Raw genomic sequence first — 23,645 nt, 5'->3', positions numbered from 1 at the left:
GCTTCCAGCAATACAAGGAAAGCATTCAGTAAATTTTAGAAGCCTGGGTAACACGACTATTAAAGTTGATCTTTGGATGCTTTTGATATGATAATCATCAATATCACCAATAATAAACAATTGTGAACTTGGCTCTTAAAATTTCCTGAATCCTATTCAGTTAACTAAATCATGTAAATCTTCTCCTCTAGGTTTGCTGTACCATTTATTGTGTATCTTTCTGCATCTCTCCTTTTATGATTTCTGCCTTTTCCTCAATTTTCCATTTGCATCTTTATTGTATTCTAAAGTGAACCTGACTGCATTTACATGTGAACCATCATGGTTCAGAATACTCTTCTGTGGTCTTTGTCTTCAGTAAGCCCCCACCTACCTATTCTGTGTTTGTTTATATTACTGTAGTGATTTTTTTCAGTACAATACTGATCTTGTCACCTTTGCAAGTCCTAGACAATAAAGCATGCTTTCATTTTAGCCCTGGCTCCTGTAATTTGCTTAGTGAAACTACATGTGAAAAGCATGGGACTTTTTTGCTTCTATATCTAACTGATACAAAAGTCTCTAATCTGGACTATATATGTAGACACAAGAGCCCTGGGTTGTAATACACGTGATTCATGTGCCCAACAGGGATATTATAGCTTCCCTTAGATTCCTGACAGTCTTGTCACTCAATAAGCTATGAAGTGTCTTTTTCACCCTCCTATTGAAAATATCTTTTTTTTCTCCCATTGTATACCATGATTATGGCTCCTCCCAGCTCCACCCCACTCCACCTCACTCCTTTCTGTATCCACCAATTTATGTTTCTCATTAGGCTTCTAAGGGATAATAAAATAAAATATTATAGATATAACAAAAGTTAAAACATCAAAATAGGACAAAACAAAGAAACAGGGGTAAAAGTCCAAGAAAACACACAAGAAATAAATATAGATGCAGAATCCCTCTTGAAAGCAATTTCAGGAATCCCATGAAAGACTAGACTGGAAGCCATATGTATATGTAAAGATCCTGTAGAGTAAAATGAGAGAAGAAAAGATGTTAAGAAAAATAAAGTAAAAAATCAGTGATATTTAACAACAGATGACGTATGTCTTTAATCCCAGCAATCAGGACACAGAGTACAGGGGATATCAGTGAGTTCAAGACCAGCCTGATATACAAAGGGAGTTCCAGTACCACCAGAGCTGTTACACAGAGGAAACCCTACCTTGAAATCCAAAACTAAAAAGGAGTAGTTTGTTGGTTCAGTGAGATTCCCTTGGAGAAAACTGAATTTTCATTTACAAGTGGTTGTCAGTTGTATTAGGGACTGGGGAGTGTGTCCATCCTTTTTCCTGCTGGGCCCCATCTGGTGCAGACCCAGTGCTGCTGTCTCTGTCTCTTTGAGTGGTATGAGGTGTCCTAACTTGTTTGCTCATAGGTTTTTTTTTTCCACATGTGGCTCAAATTACAGACTCTTGTGAGCTCTCATTTGAGTGTTAGTAATAATACTTATACTGGACCTGGCTTTCCTTTTAGCTTATTGCTTTCTTAACTTCAGAAAACTAATATCCCACAATTCTGTAGCTTCTAGGGTAATGTGTATAATCTCTGAGTCAGCACAGCTGCTATAGTGTGTTTGTGCATATCTGTCTGTCTGTCATAAATAAAATCAATAACTTGACCATAAAAGATATATAGGGATAGAAATTTTGTACACAATAACACACATCGTTTTGGTCAATGTATGGTGGTTACTTAACAGGATGTTGAGGCAAGCTTATTGACCACAGTGACAACTTCCACAGCTCTCTGAGGGCAAGGCCTGATCTATAGTTTTGATATTTGGTATACTGCTTGATCATAGAAGGTGTTCAATATTTTTGAAGGAAGGGAAGAAATAATAAAGCTACCCATGATGAGTATCTTCTAGTACCTCCTTTTACAAGAAAGTAGCAAAATAAAATGATATTTTCTATTTCATAAAAAAGTATGCTTCAGGAGAGAAGCAAAGCCACACCTGTTATGATAATATCAAAAATCACAGATCAGAACAAAAATGTTGGCAAAATGTGGCAAAATTGCCAAATGGTTTAGCCACTTTGGAAAACAACCCATATTCTTCTAAATGAAATCTAAGTTACTGGCTGCATAATTCAGCATTCCCCTTATAGGTATTTCCTCGACAGAAATAAAAATTTATGTGCCTAAATAAGTTTTATAAATATTTGTATAAAATATTCATAGTATTTTTCATGGCAGCTGGTAAGTCAAGACCCCCCCCAAACATTACTTGATGAATAGATAAATAAAATTTATTTTGTTAAATGATACATATCCAGAAATTAGTCCATTTCCTTTGAGTTTTCAGATGTTCTGAAACACAGGTATTATGACCAGAGGACTCTCTGTATTTCCTCTACAAATCCTTTGGATTTCACCTTTTCATTCCTGAGTTTGTTCATTTGTATGTTATCTCCCTGTCTTTTGATTAGTTTGTATAAAAGTTTGTCAGTCTTGTAGATTTTCTCAAAGAATCAACTCTTTGTTACATTAATTCTTTGTATTGTTTTCTTTTTTGTATTTTATTGATTTCAGCCCTCAGTTTGATTATTTCATGGTGTCTACTCCTTCTGGGTGAGTTTGCTTCTTTTTTTTCAGTTTTGCTGTTTGTTTGTTCCCTAACGTGACTATCCTCCACTTTTTCTTCATGTAGGCATTAGTGCAGTGAACTTTCCTCTTAGTACTGCTTTCAAAGTGCCCTATAAATGTCAGTATGTTGTGTCTTCATTCTTGCTGAATTCAAGGAAGTCTTTATTCTGTTTTCTGTTTCTATATTTCTTCCTTGAGACAGGAATGGCGCAATTGCCCATTGTCAGTTTCCGTGAGTTTGTAACTTTCCTGCAATTTGTGTTGTTGTTGAATTCTATCTTTAAATCATGGTTATCTGATAAGATACAGAAGGCTATTCTTTTTTTTTTTTTTTGCCGAGTTTTAGTGAATTTTCATGTGGAGCTGAGAACGTATATTCTTCTGTGTTTGGATGGAATGCTCTGTAGCTGTCCATTAAACCCAATTGGGGCATAACTTGTTTTAGTATTATTGTTTATTTGTTACTTTTATGCCTGATAGTCCTGTCTAGTGTGGAAATGTGTGGTGTTTAAGTTTCCCACTATTAGTGTGTGAGGTTTTATGTGAGATGAGTTTTACTAACGTTTCTTATATGAATGTGGTTGGTTTTTTATTTGGGGCATAGATGTTCAGAATTGAGACTTTCTCCTGATGCATTTTTCTGCTGATGAGTATGAAATGATTTTCTTCATCTCTTTTGATTGATTTTAGTTAGAAGTATAATTTTTCAGATATTAGGATAGCTACACCTGCTCTTTTCTTGGGTCCAATTGATTGGAGAATCTTTTCCCAACCCTTCCCTCTGAGGTACTGCCTGTTTTTGAAGCTGAGGTGTGTTTCTTGTATACAGCAGAGGGATAGGTACTGTCTTTGTAACAATTCTATTAACTTGTGTCTTTTTCTAGATGAGTTAAGACTATCAATATTGAGGGAAATTAAGGACAATTGATTGTTAATTCTCATTCATTTTGAATATGGTAGTGGTGGTATTGTGAGTGTATTTTCCCTGCTTTTCTTTTGACTTCTAGTAAGGTGGGATTATCTATTGGCTATGTTTTTGGGAGTGTAGTTAATTTCCTTGGGTAGGAGTTTAACTTCCATAACTTTTAGTAGGGCTGGATTTGTGGATATGTATTGTGTAAATCTGGTTTTTGTCATGTAATACCTAGTTTTCTCCATCTATAGTGATTGAGAGTTATGCTGTGTATAGTAGTTTGGGCTGGCATCCGGGAACTGTTAGCATTTGTAGAACATCTATCCAGGACCTTCTGAGTTTCAGAGTTTCCAAGGAGAACTGAGGTGTAATACTGATAGGTCTGCTTTTTATATTACTTGGCCATTTTTCTTCTCTGTACTTAGTATTTTTTTTTACTTTATTCTGTATGTTTGGTGTTTTGATTATTATGTGGCAAGGGGACATTTTTGTTTGGTCCAGGCTATTTGGTGTTTGTTATGCTTCCTGTACTTCATAGTCATGTCCTTCTTTGGGCTGGGAAAGAGTTCTTCAATGATTTTTGTCAAATGTGTTTTTTGCACCTTTGAGCTAGGCTTCTCCACCTTTTGTCTATACGTATTATTCTTAGGTTTGGTATTTCCACTGTGTCCCTCATTTCCTGGATATTTTGTGTTATGGATTTGTTGGATTTAAGATTTTCTTTGGTCGATGAATCTATTTCCTCTACTTTATCTTCAGCACCTGAGATTTTCTCTCAGTGTATGTGCTTTCAGGGAATTCCAACAACTTTTTATTTGTATTGTATTAGAATTGTATCATCTACAATAAGGAAACTTGAGTTTTTTCCTTTTCAATTTGTATGCACTTTATCTCCTTCAGTTGTCTCTAGGCTCCAGAAAAAAAAAAAAGAAAGAAAAAAAATTCAAGTACTGTCTTAAATAAAAATGAAATGAGTGGACATCCTGTCCTTATCATGCTCCTAATGTTACTGAAATTGCTTTGTATTTTTCTATATTTCACAGTGTATTGCTTTAGTCTTGTTGTAAAATGGCTTCATTATGTTAGATTGTGTAAAGAGTAGGTTTTCCTCCCCGTGCTGGTCTTGTCCTGCTGCAGTGCCAGCCCCAAACAACACTCTGAGATTCTATATTTGATATACTGCTGTTGTTCAGGTAGTAGTTTCTTACTGGCTAGCCCTGTCTTAAGTATTAACCCATTTTTGTTAATCTAAATATTTCCACGTGGTCTTATCTTACCAGAGAGCTGGCTGTCGTCTTGCTCTCTCCAGACTCTCCATGTTGACCCTCCTTACTGCTTCCTCTTTCCTCCTTGTCTCCTAGTCCCACCTGTCTTGCTTTCCTATTGGCCAACAGTGCTTTATTCATTAATCAATATGAGAAACACATTTACAGAATGGCATCTCCCATCATATCCTCTTTTATGTCTAAATAAAAAGAAAGTCCATTAACATTTAGCAAGATTCAAGAAAGTATTGCATCATCTATTCTATCTTTGTGAGTCTAAATTCCTATATGTAACTTATCTTTAATCCTAACTAAAGAAAACTATAATCATATATGGATATAAAGATTGTGTCCTTTATATCAATAAATTCTCCAGTATTTTGTTAAGATTTTTACAATGTCCTTTTCTTTTTCTTTTTTTGTAAGTGTTCGGCTCATCTCCTGGCATCTGTTTTTTGTGCATTTTACTGGAATATATTTGTTGATGTATGTATGTTGAATTATCCTTGCAGGTCTGAAGGAAAAAAAACTTGATCATGGTGCATGATGTTTTGATGATATCCTAAATGTGTTTTTGCAAGATTTTATTGAAAATTTGTGTGTATATGTTCAAACTTGCAAGTGGTCTATGGATCTTTCTCTATGGTTGTCTCACTCTCTTTTTTAAAAAAGAATTTTGATGAGGTCCTTCTTTTTCTATTTTATGGAGTAGATATTCTCAAAGTGTTCATTTTTCTTCAAATGTCTGGTTAAATTCTATAGTGAATCTTTCTGAGAGATTTTAAAATCTGCTTCTATATCATTGGTCAGCATGGGGCTGTTTAAATTATTCATGTTATCTTGATTTAATTTTGGTTGAACATATAGAGATAGAAATTCATTAATTTTTGAAAAGATGTTTCAAGGTGGAGGAATGAGAATTTTGAACAATTGATTTTCTCGATGTCTCCTTTTTCCTCATTTGCTATATTAATTTCATGATCCTCTTCATTTTGGTTAATTTAGCTAAAGGTCTGCCCATCTTGTTAATGTTTTCAAAGAACCAACTTCTTGTTTCAAGTATGTTTATATTTTTGATTTTACATTACTGCTTTCATTCATGATGAATGAGGCATCTGCATAACATCCTTCCCTTGAGTGTCAAAGGCCATCATAGAACATGAGGCAAAAATATTATAGCAGCCATAGGTCAGGGAGGATTAGAGCAAAGAGTTTTTTCTAGCCATGCCACAGTAACTATAGTCATGACTCATCAGCTGTGGTCACTAGAACACTATCTAGCATGGAGTCAGAAATGGGAATGAGACCATCCTCCTAACACATGAGTTAAAAAGGAATAATGGCTTCTGGCAGAGACAGAGTCAATTTCCTTCAAAATTCTGGCCCTGAAATTATTAAAATTAATTGAATGAAGAAGATTCAAAATTGGGCATCACAGATGTGGAGACATATTTGGAGAAAAAAAATTGGTTGAAATGTGTATGTGGGGGGGTGAATATGACCAAATTGCATTCTATGAAAGACACAAGAATTAAGTAATACATTTTGAAGTATATTTATTTAATTATTGATGTAAAGAATGTTTTATTATATAGGGATCTTTCATTAAATAAATTTAATGAATTCTATTATCTTCAATGTGTCTGCCAATGTTGTGACCTCACCCATAGAGCACAACTATTTTGCCAATAATAGTGTTTTATATCAAATGGCAGCCAACAAAATGGAAAAGACTTTTGCCACCTATATATCCAATATAGGGCTAATATCCAAAATATATAATGAACTAAAAAACTGGAGTCAAGAAAACAAATACCTGCCTGGCAATTGTGGTACATGGCTTCAATCCCAGCACATGGGATGCAGAGAAAGGTATATTTCTGTGCGGTAGATGTCAGCCTTGTGTACAGAGCTAGTTACAGAAAAGGCTCCAAAACTTCAGAGAAACTGAGTCTTTGAAATAGGAAGGAAGGAAGACAGAAAGAGAAAGGAAAGGGGAAAGAGAAAGAGAACGAGAGAGAAGAAATGTAGAGAAAGAGGAAGATGAATTAATTTTCAAGAGAGGAAATTCAAATATCTGGGAAACACTTTAAAAATGATCAATATACTATGAAATCAGGTCAATGTAAATCAAAACTATGTGGATATTTCACCTAACCAGAGTCAGGATAAAAAAGATTAATAAACTAAATGACAGCTAATATTGGCAAGGATGTTGCAAAAGGGAAACAGTCATCCAATTCTGGTGGGAATACAAACTGTACATCCAGTATGAAAATGGGTGAGTGTGTTCATGTGGAAGCTGGAAATAAAATATAACCCAGCTGTACCACTCTTGGACTATACCTAAATGACCCTTCAACTATCACAAAGACACTTGTTCAACCATGTTCATTGCTGCTGTGTTTACAATAGCAAGAAGAAGGGTGTTGGATTTTATCAAAGACTTTTTCAGCATCTAGGGAAATGATCATTTGGTTTTTCTTTTTCAATTTGTTTATATGTTGTATCACCTTGATAGATTTTCATATGTTGAACCCATCCCTGGATCTCTGCGATGTAGCCTACTTGGTCATGGTGGATGATTTCTCTGATGTGTTCTTGGATTCGATTTGTCAGTATTTTATTGAGTATATTAGCATCAATGTTCATGGGGGATATTGGTCTGTAGTTCTCTCTTAGTTTTGTCTTTGTATGGCTTGGGTACCATGGTAATTGTAACCAACTCATAAAAGAGTTTGGTAATGAACCTTCTATTTCTATTGTAGAACACTTTGAGGAGTATTGGTATTAGATGTTCTTTGAATTTCTGATAAAAGTCTTCACTGAAGCCATCTGGTCCTGGGTTTTTTGATTGGGAGGTTTTTGATGACTACTTCTATTTCATTAGTGGTTATAGGTATATTTAAAGTGCTTGTCTGTTCTTGATTTAATTTTGGTAAGTGATGACTATCCAGAAACTTGTCAATTTCCTTTGAAATTTCGAATTTTGTGGAATTCAGGTTTTCAAAGTATGACCTGATATTTCTCTGGATTTCCTGAGTCTGTTGGTGTGCCTTTCTTATGTCTAATTTTGTTGAATTGCATGTTCTCTCTCTGCTTTTTGGTTAGTTTGGATAAAGGTTTGTCTATCTTGTTGGTCTTAACAAAAAAACAAGTCTATGTTGTATCCATTCTTTGTATTGTTTTCTTCATTTCTAGTTTGTTGTTTTCTGGCCTCAAATTGATTATTTCCTGACATCTACTTCTCCAGTTTGAGTTTGCTTCTTTTTGTTCTAGGGTGTTCAGGTGTGCTGGGAATTCTCTAATGTGATTATGCTACATTTTCTTCATATGAGCACTTAGTGCAATGAACTTTCCTAGAAGTACTGCTTTCAAAGGTCCCATAAGTTCAGGTATGTTGTGTCTCCATTCTCTTTGAATTCTAGGAAGTCTCGAATATCTTTCTTTACTTCTTCCTTGACCTGGGAATGGTGCAATTGCACATTGTTCAGTTTCCATGAGTTTATGGTTTCTACCATTTGTGTTTTTGTTGAATTCCAACTTTAAGGCATAGTGGTCTGATAAGATACATTTTTTTGTATCTGTTGCAGTTTCTTATGTTTCCTTGTATGTGGCTGATTTTAGAGAAGGTTCAATGTGAAGCTGAGAAGAAACTATATTCTTTTGTGTTTGGGTGGAATGTTCTATAGATACCTTTTAAGCCCAATTAGGTCTTAACTTCTAATAGTTCCTTTGTTTCTTTTAAGTTTCTTTCTGGTAGTCCTGTCCAGTAGTGACAGTGGGGTGTTGAGATCTCCACTATGAGTGTAGAGGTTTTATGTGAGCTTTGAGTTTTAGTAGCATTTCTTTTATGAATATGGGTGTCATTATATTTGGGGCAGAGTTATTCCGAATTGAGACTTTGTACTGATGGATTTCTCCTGTGGTGAACATCGTACACCCATCCCAATGATTAAAATGAAAGACCTGGAGAAAAGGGAATGCTCCTCCATTGCGGGTGGGAGTGCAAACTTGTTCAGCCACTTTCAATATCAGTATGGCAGTTCCTCTGGAAAATGGGAACTAGTTTACCTGAGATTCAGCAATTCCACTCTTAGGCATATATCAAAAAGATGTACAATCATAAAGCAAGCACATTTGTTCAACTATGTTCATAGCAACATTATTTATAACAGCTAGAAAATGGAAGCAATCTGGATGCCCCTCAAGAGAAGAATGTATATAGAAAATGTGGTACATTTACACAATGGAGTACTACTCATCAGGTTAAAAAAAAAAAAAAAAAAAAACCCAAAAAACTAAAAACTTAACACTAACCCTAACCCTAACCCAAAATCTTGACATTCGCAGGCAAATGGATGGAACTAGATGAAAGCATTCTAAGTGAGGGAACCCAAGGAAAGGAACAGAAAGACAAACATGGTCTGTATTCATTAATATATGGATATTAGACATAGAGCAATGGATTACCACCTCATAATTCAAAATCCCAGAGAAGCTAGGAAACAAGGAGGAATGCGAGAGAGACTTTCATGGTCCCCTATTGAAGGGGAAAAGGACAAAAGCCCCTGAAGTAACTGGGAGCATGGGGAAAGGGGGATGGAAGTGGAGAAACACATCAATAGAGAGAGCCATTATAGGTTTAGAGTTAAATGTGATACTAAGGAATTAAACAGAAATCCATAAGGATGACCCCAGCTAGGACTCTAAGCCATCATGGAGAGGGTACCGTAAGTGCCCTTCCCTTGTAAGGAGATTGATGACTTCCTTAAATGTCATCCTATAGCCTACATTCAGTAGCTGAAGGAAACAGAAGCAGAGATTCACAGCTAAGCATTGAGCCAAACTCCTGGAATCCAGTTTCAGAGAGGGAGGAGTGATGAGCAAAGGGGTCAAGACTACACTGGGAAAACCCACAGAAACAACTGATCTGAGCAACAGTGAACCCATGGACCCAGTCTGATAGCTGGGGAACCAACATAGGACCAAACCAAGCTCCCTCAATGTGCGTATCAACTAGGAGAACTAGGCAGACCATAAGGCCTCTGGCAGTGGATCCAGGATGTATCCCTTGTGCATGATCATACTTCAGGAACCTGTCCCCCATGCAAAAACACTTCCTTATCTTAGGGACACAGGGAAGGGCATGGGCTCTACCCCAAATGACTTGACATATTTTGATGATCCCTCATAGATGGCCTCAACCTCACTGAGGAGTGGAAGAGGGATGGCATTGGGGGTCAAGTAGGATAGGATGGAGAGGGAACTGGGATTCATACGTAACATAAGATTAATTTTAATTTAAATATAATAATAATAATAATAATAATAATAATAATAATAAAAGATAGCCTAACAAAGTGCTTTGAGTTCTAGGAATTTAGATTTGCAGTATAGGCACACATATTTAATCCCTATTCTAGGGAGACAGACACAGGCCTATCTCTGTGAGTTCAAGGCTACCCTGGTCTACAATGAGAATCCTCTCCATAATAGCCAGGACTGTCACTCTGTGAAACCCTATGTGAGAAAAATGAAAATCTAAACACCCAACTGGAAGGACTAGTGCACACTGGGCACTGAGGACAGTTTAGCCTGGACAACGCTTATATGCAAATATTACATACTTGATCAAATGCAAGATGAGGAAACCAGGTTAATCTGTCCAACTAGCAGCATTTACCATACCAGCCAAACACTCTGCTGAGCACCCACATGTAAGAAAGCTGACCTAGGCACCTTCCAGATACTGAGAAGATGGCCAAGGAGAGTCATCAGTATAGATAGTAGTAACTTGGTAGTGTAGTCTAAACCAAGGCTGACCCAGATTCCTTGGGTCTAGGAATGGAGCTTCTGAGTCAGGGTCAGCTCAAAAGGAGACTATGGACTAAGGCACAGTGTAACCAAATCCTCTCCCCCATTTCTCTCACTGCTGACCTTGCAAAAGACCTGTTCCTTGGCACCAGTCTGGGGATCCACAGGGACACTTTACTCAGTATTTTAAGGCTCTGTATGACTCATCTCCATCTTAGAAGTCTGAACCACTCCCAGGAGCTCTACAGTTATAAATAATCACTATGAAGAAACACTTCCTTAATTTACTCTGAGATCTGCCATGGGAAATGGCAGGTTTATCTGTCCCCTCTCATATCCCAGTTTTGCACGGCCAGGCGCTCCATCAGAAGCATTTGTCCTCTGTTGCAGGCTTCATGCACTGTGTTTGCTCTGCAGCTTCCTCCCAACACTGATTAGCTGGAGATCTTTCTTGTCATCAGGACAACATACCTCAAATCCAGACATGTCATGGCAGGTCTTATCAACTCTGTATTTTATCAGATGTTCCAATATACATTCTCCCCCTTGTGAGAGGTGACAGATCTGCTCCAACACTCACAATACTTGATCATGAAGCATGATCCTAAACCCTCAGAAATCAGTTGGGACTTTACAAACCTGCATGCATCGCTGGCAATGTAAGACTATTAGCATGTCTGCATCATAGACATATCCCTGCATGTCAACAGAAACTTCATACTTTGGTTGGGTGAGGACAGATGAAGAAAGTACAGGAAAGTCCCAATAAAAGTGTAACAGATATTTATTTGAGGCCACTCACTCAATGAAGATAAATAGCTATCATGACCATGTGACCCTAAGGCACTAGACACTGTGATGCAGGATGATAGGACAACCACCACAGAGAGAGTAAGACCCCTTTCTTCCTTATAAGGGATCACATCTGCACACAGAATCCACACCATAAGGCAAAATCTATTGGCTGAACATGTTGCCCCTACACTACTTACCTTTGTCTAAATAACTTTGGAAAATACATTATGTACAATGATAACATATCATATTTACTTTAGGAGAAAGGTAAAAAAAGATTATATCTGAAACTCACAAAAACAACATTAAGGAAGAAACACATATTTATTATCCAGGCCAAGGGTAAATGGGATATTATAGAGATTACTGCAATAGCTTTCCTATTCCAGAAAGTGGAAGCTCTATACAAGGTAAAAGAGGGTATTAGTTGTGAGTATTCACTTGTTAACATCTTCAAAGACCTGAAACTGAAAATAGCATTACTTGGTTAAGCAAGCAGTACAGGCAGGTCAATTACTAAACATGTAAGAAATGACAAAATCAGGTGGCTACCTAAGATCTCTTAGAAATGTGTAGGCAATCAACTGTCACTAAGTCCTTGAATATTTCACAGATCATTACAAGGATGAATAATATGAAAGACTGTCTTGGCAAGATGTAACATTCTGTTTTTGCTTGTATCCTACTTATCGCATTAGTACAGTAAGTCCATGTCAGCAGTAGAAGCAAGGGCAGTTATTTGCCCAACATGACAGTTTAGCCAAGAAGAAAACAAACTCCAAATGGAGGGTCTCTGGTGACCACAATATAATCAGGAATATCTCCATGTTGTCAGGAACAAATCTGTCTCCTATTAACAGCATTTGAAATTATTAAAGCATTAAATGCCATATTCTGTAGGGTTTAGAAGTGTTTGAAGTTTAAATATATATGCTCAGTACATCTCTGAGAACCTAGATACCCTATCTAAAATAACTAGATATAAGTAGTATTATTGAAAATAGCCTCTAATTATTGACATCATATACATTTATTCATATTCATACATACATATATATACATACACATACACAAATACATATACATATATATACATATATACACAAATATACATACATACATACATACATACATATATACATACATACATGTGCTTTAACCAGAGGTGTAACATGTAGGATAAGGTAAATTACCTGGAAATTTTAACAACAGTTAGGGGTGATCTAATATAATTAATACACAACCTAGAGCTTGAACACCAATAGCCTCATAGTTTAACAGCATGTGCTGCTATCTCTCAATGCCACTAACTATAATTTATGAGAATGGATCCAGTGCCGACTGCCGGACTGTGTAAGAACTGCAAGCATATGCTTCCATATGGAAGGAGGAAAGTATCTTCAGCAACTGGTCCTGGCTCAACTGGATGATGATGTATAGAAGAGTACAGATAGACCCATGTCTGTCTCATGCACAAAACATAAGCTCAAATGGATCAAAGACCTCAAAATACATCCAGCCACACTGAACCTCTTAGAAGAGAAAGTTGGGAAGTATCCTTGAAAAAATTGGTAAAGGAGACTGCTTCCTCAACATAACACCAGTAGCAAAGACACTGAGCTCAAAAAGTAATAAATCGTAACTCCTCAAACTGAGATTCTTCTCTAAGCAAAAGACACAGTCGATAAGACTAAACAACAGCCCACAGACTGGGAAAAGATCTTCATCAACCCCAGTTCTGACAGAGGCATGATGTCCAAAATATACAGTGAACTCAAGAAACTAGACAACAAAACACCAAGTAACTATATTAAAAAGTGGTGTACAGAAATGAGTAGAGAGTTCTCAAGGGAGGAATGCAAAATGGCTAAAAGACACTTAAGTACGTGCTCAACATCCATAGCCTTTAGGGGAATTGCAAATCAAAACATCTCTGAGATTCCCATATAAGTCCTGTCAGAATAGCTAAAATTTGAGACAACATGACAGCTTATGATGGAGAGCATGTTGAGAAAAGGAAACACTCCTTCACTTCTGGTGGGAGTACACTTTAGAAATCAGTATGGTGGTTACACAGGAAAATGGAAATAAGTCTAAAACAGGACCCAGAATTCCACTCTTAGGCATGTAGCAAAATGATCCACATCCATGCAATAAAGTCATGTGTTCAATTATGCTCATACCAGCATTATTTGTAATAGCAACAACCTGGAAACAACCTAGATACCCCTCATCCGAAGAATGGATAAAGATGATGTGTTACATTTACAAACTAGAATACTGCAAAGTGGAGGAAGAAACAGAATCTTGAAATTCACAGGCATATGGATGGAACTTGAATGGACCATTCTGAGTGAGGAAACCCAGTCACAAATAGTAGAATATGGTACATACCCACTCATATATGGATCTTAGACATAGAGCAAAGGATTTACACTGACATAGAAACTAGGATACAAGGAAGAACCTAAAAGATTCATACAGGTCTCTCACAGATGGTGAAAGGAACAAAATCTCCTGAATGTATTGCAAGTGGGGTTTGGTGGGGGCGAGAAGGAGAGGGAGTTAGGACAATGAGAAGGGGATTATAGGAGAACATGTGGGACCAGGAATATTGAGTTGGGGGATGAGTAGATGAGAGCAAAAAAGGGGAGCCATTATAGGTATGAAAAGAAACTGACTCTAGAGAAATGTCCAGAGACTTAAGATGATGTCCCTAACTAACAATCTGAGCAACACTGAAGAGGCTACCTTAAATTCCCTTCCCTGATAATGAGATTGATAACTTACATGCCCTTCACAGAGCCCTCAGCTGGTAGCCGATGGAAACTGAAACAAACATCCACAGCTAAACATTGAGCTGAACTCAGTTACAGAGATGGAGGAGTGATATGAACAGGGGTCCATACCAGGCTTCAGAAACACAAAGAGATACCTGAAATGAACAAAGGGTAGCTCATGGACCAACAGACTGATAGCTGGGAAACAAGTATTGGACTCACACAGATCCCCTGAATATGGGGCTGGGCTGTCTAAGAGACTTCTTACTTGGAATCAGGAATCCCTGGTGCATGAAAAGTCTTTGGGAGTACATTTCCCATGGAAGGATATTCCTTTAACCTAGAGGTAGGAGAGAGGGCCTGGACCCTGCTCCAAATGACTTCATTGATGGAAGGTATCACGATCACCATGGAGTGTGGGGAATGGGACAGGAGTGTGTTTGGCAGGCATGGAGGGAGGGAGAGGGATCAGGGATCGATATTGAATATAAGGAAAAATAATAAAATATATACATTTTTAAAAAAGCTATTTCCCAGGTGACTTGTGTGTTAATAATTAATGCTATATTGAAAGAAAAACAGAAGCAGATATCTCAGGATTTTCATATTTCTTTTATGAAATAATTTTTCAATTATTTTATTGCTCGAGTACATAGACCAATACGTGAACATTTCTCAATAATTTGGTCTATGTGACCAATTCATGACAGCATGTCTATAGAGTACCATATATTAGGTGTAGCTAAAATCATAGCAGCATGGATACAGAATGTATACTGATTTCACTATGAAGTGTGTATCCATGGACTATGTTATCCTGTCTACACTTAAGGCCACCAACTGCCTATGTGGTGCTGCCTGGCAGGGAACTATCTATCCTGCCCATGCTGCATAGAACTGGCAGAGACACACAAATACATGTGATCTGTGGATAGATAGCAGTGTGACACCAAACCTGAATAAAAAGCGTGGGGTCAAGTGTGAAAAGAGACAACTTGTTCTTTTATGTATAAAAATACATTTTCATCAAAAGGGCTTTAAAATGGCTGGCAATAAAGAGTTGATAGACTTAACAAATTATGAAAAACAATAACATGACCAAAAAATATCAAAATACCAAAACTATAATAAAAAACCAAAAACGTAAATGAAAAACTAATGGAAAAATTGTGATGAACAGCATTCTTTTGCCAATTATCAAAAACAAGAACAAGAAAAAAATCAAAATATCAAAACTATATCAAAAAAGCAAAAATGTTAAGCAAAAAACTAAAGGAAAAGTTGAGATGAGCAGCATTCTCTTGCTACAGTTTAAAAGGCACAGACTTCCAGCCTGTGGATGGCCTTACAAGGTAGTCACCAATGTTAACAGGGTTTTCAAGCTGAGTGCATCAATTCCTCCCTTGAATCTCAGCAGTTCAGTACTTGGTGGGGATGGCACTCAGCAGGTGGCTCTTGCTGTAGCAGTTCCTTCTGCAAGTGACTCTCACCCTGGGCTGTATCCTGCTTCATCTCAGGCTGTAGTTGTGTGGACCTGGAAAAGAAAATCAGGTAAGACTCAGGCCAGGACTGAACCTGCTGAGTCACGTTCAAGTCCCTCCCTTGACATGATGCAGCACTTCATCTGTCAAAACTGAACTTTTGCCTGATGTCATTGTTGGTGCCACTAAAGAATAATGATCACAGAGAAGCTGGACGTGTTACTGTCCCCAGGTCTAAACACATTTCATGACTTAAACTAAGCCCTGTGTGTTTTACTTTCTACTAAAAAGAATAGGAACTTCTGCTGCAGTTTAGTCATATCACTGCATAAATAACAACAGTATATTAATACAACAGTCCACAGCATAAGAACTGTACAAGTTATACATGATGAGAATTGATTGACAGCATCATTTTATACATAGATATAATATAGCCCTGCATCATGGAAATCAGAACAAGGTCATTAAATTAGCTCACTTGTCATTTGCAGGAGGCAAATTGAACATGAACAGTACACAAGATAGATCCTGTCATGAGAGAGAAGTATTTCTGAGATGTGTCCCTGTGAACCCTGGCCCTGGCTAGAACCAAACAGAAAATTGCAATGGTCTTAGTGCCAGACCAGAGAATCAATGTCCAGACTCCCTTTGGATGATTGGGAGAGGATAATACAAAGAAGTTTCTGGTATTGCCTGTAGCTGAGTCATAGCTTGTTTCAACCTGGAAAGTCCTTAACCATCCCTAACAAGAGAGCAATTTGAACAGGAAATGAATCAGTGATGCAGAGCGCAGTGTTCAAAGTTGAATATCTCTTCCCTATAGAGGAGGTTCATAAATAAATTCATCATGCCTGATGTTTTACACACTCAATCCCAAAACTTGGCAGGCTGAGGAAGACAAATCACTGTCATTTCAAGAAAATACTGCTCAGAACATAGAGAGGTGAGAACACAGGAAGGGAGACTCAATTCCACAGACACACTGATGTCAAACATATTGTTTCCTAATGGATGCTCTTGTTGAATGAATGGTACATTTATCTGAGATTGCATTTTTTGGTTGTGGCTGAGACCCATGCAGGTGAGAGGAAGCCCAAAATTGATAAGACACTCTAGGCTCTACCTATTCTCCCCAGCCAGTGTTCTTACCTCATCTGGGAGACATCAAAGTGATGTTGCATCTTTTCTGAAAGTTCATGTGTGTTAATCACTATCTCCTTCTGCTTCAGTAGGACCTCAAGTCTTTCCTTCAATGTCTTGAGCTCCTGTTCATTAGAAGATTGTGTTTTTAAGGAGGGCTACACACTGTCATATAATTGTAAACACATACAAGTGATCCCAAGAACTTTCTGGGCAGCATGGCTAGTAAAATGTCAGCATTCAGGGAAGTAAGATATCTTGATTCAAGAGGGAGACTGACATGAAATCCAGTGGTATCCTCAGAAAAATACACACATGCATGATATAACACCATACCCACAGGCTTAAGGTTGATTAAGATGTAAATTCTTTCCCTCCCACAGCCTCTCTCACTCACTATATATATATATGTGTGTGTGTGTGTGTGTGTGTGTGTGTGTGTGTTAGTGTGTGTGTGTATCTGAGAAAAAAAGTCAAAGAAAGAACTAGGAGAAAAGAGAGCTAGGAGGAAGAAATACCGTGCCAAAATGGCTGTTGAATTTAAACAAACCTTAGCAATACTTTTACAATAGTCTCACAACTCAGATTTCAATCCATGGGGACTGATTCTTATGTGGAAAACTATGTTCCTTTTCTTGGCTAGCTTATGTTGAGATACAGGGAATTTTTCCAGAAAAGGCCCAAATCCCCAGCTTCCATAACAAGCTTGTCTAAAGCTCCCAGATGATCACCCAAATCATTGACACTGAATAGCACACATTTGAACTTGGATGAGGTTCTCCTCCATGTGAAACAGTTCTCACTGTATATGACAATAGCCTGGCCAGTCAAATGAGCCCCAGTTTCCAGAACTCACACACTCAGAAGTCTGTGCTTAGAATCTTAACTATCCTGGGTCTGTGATGGACTATGCCATTTAAGCCAGCATCTGTAGGCAGAGGCAGACAGATGTCTGTGAATTTGAAGCCAGGCCAGCCTGGTTTACAAAGTCACTTCTAAAACAGATAGACTAACCCTGTCTTGAAAAAGAAAAGAATCCTATCTACCATAATGAAAAGTACATGTGTGATATGTAACTGACCTATCTCCTTCACTGGACTGCAGCTTCAAGAAGAGCATCAGAAATGGTTTCCCAATAATTTAGTTTCTGAACAGGCTAACTTCCCTGAAGTACATAGACAACGAATATAATACCTGGATGTCTTAAATAGGTGACTGGGAAGGAGCATGGATGAATAACACAATGTGTGAAAGTACAGATGTGTGGATGGGAAAAATTGCAGTCAAAGGTAAAAATGGTGCCAACCTTCATCTGTAACATCATCCTGTCCCTTACCTGTTGTTTCTGGATTTTTAGGTCACTCTTTTCTTCTTGGTTTGTATTGGTCAAATTCAAATCCTCCAAGTGGTGTTTCAGCAGGACCCACTCCTCCTGTAGTTTCTTCTTCTCCTGCTTCAGCATGTCCACCTTCCTTTTCAGCTGAGTCTCTTCCATCAGGAGTCGGCTGTGCAGACCTCTGGAGACAGAGTCTACATAGTAAGGGCCTGCTAGCTTCCCCTGGCACCCTGACTCCTGGACCCAACTCCCAGAAAGACATACCCAGATTCTGATACAGCCATAACAGCTCTACTCAGGAGGTTAAAATGTGAGAAGACATACTTCTACAAATAGCCAAACTACTAAAGAGAGTACCTATACCCAAAACGAATCCATGTACTTTCAATAGAAGGTAGATTCCCCTCATTGTCCTTAATGGACCATTGTAAGGGCATACATCAGGAAGTCATGGGCTTCTTTTAAGGACAGGAAACCCAAGGTGAGTATCTACAGGTTCCACATCCACCAGATCTGTAAAACCTGGGTGAGCTCCAGAAGACCAGAGCTGACTGGCATTCCATTCACATGCAAATCCCAATTCTATATAGAGGCCCCTATGACTCTAGCACAGTGGAGGCAGTGGCTAACAATATTTGTCACACCTAGCTAACTGAGTCCAAGAAGCACAAGTCCATGAGCTCCTTATCAAAGCAAAAACAGCCTAGAAGTAGAGCTTAGGGCTTTTCTGTCAGGGAAATCATAACACAGATAGAAATACATTCCACAGGTAATGGGGTCCTTGTCAAGATGGGCAACTTACCGATAGAATTTTGTCTCCTTGGTCAGTTCACTGAACTTCTCTGATGCCTCTGTTTTCTCATTTTCAAAGATCTTTAGTTCCCACATGACCTGTTTATGATTGAACTTCAATTTTTCATGGAATGGATTTGGCTTGTGATAGGGTCTAGAAACAGGAGGAAAGAACCCCATGTACACAGAACTCGAGGATCAGGTGAACTCAAGTTGTCTGTTGTTCCGCCATAAACCTTTGGATGCCACATTCTGGCTCCTAAGTGTTGGAGTCTCCCTGTGCTTTGAAATCTATAATCCTGTCCCTGGATCAGCTCTTTCTGTGTGTTCAAATGGAGTGTGCCCTGGCTGCATCACTCAGCAGTCCTAGATGCTCTGTTTTACCAGGAGTCTATTCCAAATGTCTGAACATACCAGATATTGCAATGAGTTTTCTCATGTTTTAGAACATAGATTCTATGTCCAAGGTGGATTTTATGAAAAGTAACAGCACATATTCATGTGCTGTGATCATTTTCAGGACAGATATACAAACTTCCCAAATTATTGCTATTTACCTCCATGGTAAGAACTTAAGATAAGAGCACTGATGCTTAAAGTAGGGATCAAAGAACTCAGCAACATCATAGCCTGTTAAGTAATGCAGTCGAACCTTTAGGATCCACAACATAGCCCTGTCCTCCAGGTTGTTTGGAAACACACAAACTTCCAATTGCATGTATGAACGTATGAGGGAGGGAGAAAGGGTGGGATAAAGAGAGAAAGACAGAGAGAGGTAGGTAGATAGGGAGAGAGAGAATGAGAGAGAGAGAGAGAGAGAGAGAGAGAGAGAGAGAGAGAAGCAAAGAAGAAAGAATTGAGAAACCACAGACAGAAGAGAACATTCACAATCAGATTCTAAAGAAATGCCCGGAGCACTGCGGTTTAAGGCACAGAACTAGAAAGAAACATTCAACTGTCCCAATGCTGCCTGTACTACACTATGAAGGATGCTACCAGGAGCTTCCAGCACATAATATGGCAGGCAAGATCAAAGACTCATCACAAACTCATAGCAGCTATTATCTCCAAAAGCCACCACCTATCAGGGACTTTCCAAATGCATGTTGGGAACCTGTACATTACTGTCACAATTCCTGAGTTATATGACTTATAACACAGACTCTGGTTTTCATTGAGAGTAAACACTGAAGATAGAGTAACCATCTCACTTCCTCCAAATCTTCAGGACTGCCTCACCACTGAGAAGAAACTAGGTGATGAGGTGGCTACTGAGCCACTGTGGAGGATCAGCCTCATACAACCTCAGAACTTTTTTTAAAAAATCAAGTAGAATATATAGGTTTATTTTATTTAAATAGCATATTTTCTTGTTCATAAGTATGCAGTTTCCACTCCTCCCTAGCCCCACACCTACACCCTACTTCCTACTAACTCCTTCTAGGTCTCCTGCATCTCAGCTCAGAAGGGGATAAGCCTCCAATGGGCTTGAGTAAAGGACTGAGCTGCTCAACTTTCATCCAGGCTGTTGCAGGTAATCCAGTACATGGAAGGGGGTCCCAAAAGCCAGCTAAGCTGCAGAGACAGGTCTTGATATCATTTCTAGTATCCTTACATTGACAAAATGTTACACCATATCTCACACACATGTAGAAGGCAGAGGTGGGCTCCATGGAGGCTCTCTGTTTTTCCAGATTACATGTGTTCTCATGAGATAAAGTCAGATGTCTCTGTGGAACATAAGACCTTACAATAAAGTAGGAGAGGGTTATAGTGAAGACATTCCTGTGGAGTCTGAAAGGATGGATACCTGTTGTCAACCTTTCCTTCACTGATGAAGAGCAGGCGATCTCGCAGCTCATTTCTGTGGTTGGTCATCATCTGCAAGTCTGTGCTCAGCCTCTCCATTTCCTTCTTAACTTGTTTCTTGGTGAGGAGCATTGGCTGAGATGATGGCTCTGTAGCATTTTCTGTGAGTAGATGACCTCAAGTGAAATTATATGGTGACTTGGGGAAAGCCATAGAGAAAGGCAGACCACCCAGAGGACTGATGAGAAAGATCATGTTTGAACCCAGTGACAATACATCAAGTTTGGGCCAGGATGAGATACCCCATTGGTAGATCTCAGCTCTCACAACACTGTGTAGAGGTGTGGTTATGTAAGCACTTAGAGATTTCCTCTACTTCCATAAACAAGTTTCAAGTGAATACAAAGATCATCTTTCTGGATTAAATAGAGTGGTACAGGATGCAAAATGTTCCACAGCCCTGAACCCTGCCTGTGCTTTCAGATGCCAGGAGAAATGACAAAGTACTCAAAAACACAGGTGATGTGAGGATCCCAGTTCTCCTGCGTGTCCATTCCAGGTCCATGGATGTAGATAGATAAATCATGCAGGAAGCCGACTTGGTCAAAAACCTCACCAAGTCACCCAAACATATTGACAGCACAGAAACATGGAACCTAATATTTAGGAGCTTATTGGTGACCTGGTAACATGACTCTGACTTTTTTTTTTTTTTTTTTTTTTTTTTTTTTTTGCTACACTGGAGTATTGCTTGACACCCTCAACTGCTAATTCAAGGCCAATGGATGCCACTGTCAGGGGATGATAGTTACAGTTCTGCTTTACAGCCAGAGAACATAATATCTTATCCAATCCAGGTGCTCTTTTCTCTATATGAGATTAGTGTCAGAAACTCATTACACCTAAAAAACCTGCTGAGGCTGAAGTTCAGTGATGCCTGCCCTAAGCTGTAAGCACACTGTTCCCTGCCTGTCCACTGCTAGATACCTCCTCTTCTGACATTATAAACCCAAACCACAGTAAGGTAAAAACTAGGTGCTCCCAGCACAATAGATTTCTTTCTCCAGGTCCTAGCATAGAGAAGAGACAAACCAATGTTAGGGAATCACAAACTATCAGTAATTATGAGAGGCAGGAATGTTCATTTGATTGTCAGTGGCCTGCAAACCTCTACCCCATTAATGGAAGTCCCAGCTCAAGCCCACATCCTCCAGTAATCTCCCCATCTCCTCCGAGCACTCACTGTGCCTAGGCCAGGACCACTTATTTTTGCGTGTTTTATTTTGAGACCTAACAGCAGCTTCTTTCTGCTTCTCTCTGGCTGCTGGATGTTCTCCATTTTCTCTTCCAAACAGAGACCTCAGTCTTGACAACATGGCTACTGATATAACCACGAGGCACTGAAGTATTTCCCTAATGGCAGTTGGTGTTGCTACAACACTGGTGACATCATGGAATTCCATGAGCTCTCCAGGATTCCTTAGAATTCAGAGGAAGGGACTGCTGATGTCATGAGGAATAGCCTTTTCAGCCCTGCTATTTATTTCTTTATAAATGAACCAGAATCTCAGGTTTCCCCTCCATGTTCCTCTCTTGGAATATGTTGTAAGGCATTCAGCACCTCCTCCTTACAAATCCAGAGTTTCCTTAGATTGATTGGAAGCCCCATAGTTCATGCCTTGTTGAGACCTAAACTAGACATTCTAAACATTAAATAAAAATATCACAATTCTTCCACAAAATCCCTCTAGTCATCAGTATGAGAAGCCATGTTGGCATAAATATAGTTGCAGAGAGATCACCTTACTCAAAACAAGTGTTTGAAAGCACATTCGGGATGAACCTGCATAACTGGTTACAGTGTGGGTATTGGTTCAAGTTTGCAGTCATGGAATCCATCTGCTTAGATTCTGAAAATTGGCCAGTGCCCTTAGCAGATAGAACTTGGAGCCATCACGTTGCTGGGAAAGTGTGATGACCTATTGAGAGAGGAACCTGACATATTGGATCCATCAAGAGTGTGAGCCCTCAGGCTGAGTATGGGGCTGTGAACTCTACATCAAACAACAAAGCAGTATTAGTTTCAGGCCTATGCGAGTCACAGTGAGATTCTCAATGATCAGGAAAAGAAAGGAGTGATCTTTCTAATTGCAGGACATTTCTCTTGTCTTCCCTCGGGTCCACAAGGAAACCACAGGTAAAGTGGTCTTTTGTAATATCCAGTGCTGTTAACATGGGACTGTGCCTATGGCAATCTCTGACTTTACCTTGTGCTGTCCAAATATGAAGTGTCAGGGTCTCTGGTCAAACTCCACTGATCCCTTCAAGGAGTAGACAGAATCCATGAGAAACAATACAGTTCTTTCACCAAAATTAAATCAAGATGGCCCATTCCAATACTGGTTTGCTATTGACTATAGCTGATACCCCATTAATTTAGCATCCATTTAAGGGTATAATTGATGGACATTCCTCTCAAATGAGTACCAGGTACACGGACCAATGCCCATTTGAAATAAGACTGCTTGTAGATGTGTTGCAGTGAATAAGAGCTACCCTGACCATGATCTCTGTCCTTAAAAGACTTTAGAGGGACGACTCCTCTTTTTCCTGAAGTCTGTTAAAGATGTTGAACAGACTTCACTTGGGAATTAAAGGTTAGAGAGAGTTCGAAAAGAGATCATAATATTAGGAAACTGGGATTTTCTATTTCCTTTGCTTTTAAGGCACTTAAAGTAAAATAATCAGTGGCTAGGCCGGGAATAGCCATTGCACAATGGACTTCATATTTTGGATGATTTGAAACTGGTTTTCATGGTTGTACTGCTTCTGGTTTCAAAGTAAAATCACCAAACACACACACACACACACACACAC

The sequence above is a fragment of the Phodopus roborovskii genome, unplaced genomic scaffold (genome assembly GCF_943737965.1).
Source record: "Phodopus roborovskii unplaced genomic scaffold, PHOROB, whole genome shotgun sequence".
NCBI classification, from domain to species: Eukaryota; Metazoa; Chordata; class Mammalia; order Rodentia; family Cricetidae; genus Phodopus; species Phodopus roborovskii.
The sequence above is the reverse complement of the archived record's forward strand: the minus strand, read 5'-3'. Positions refer to the sequence as shown.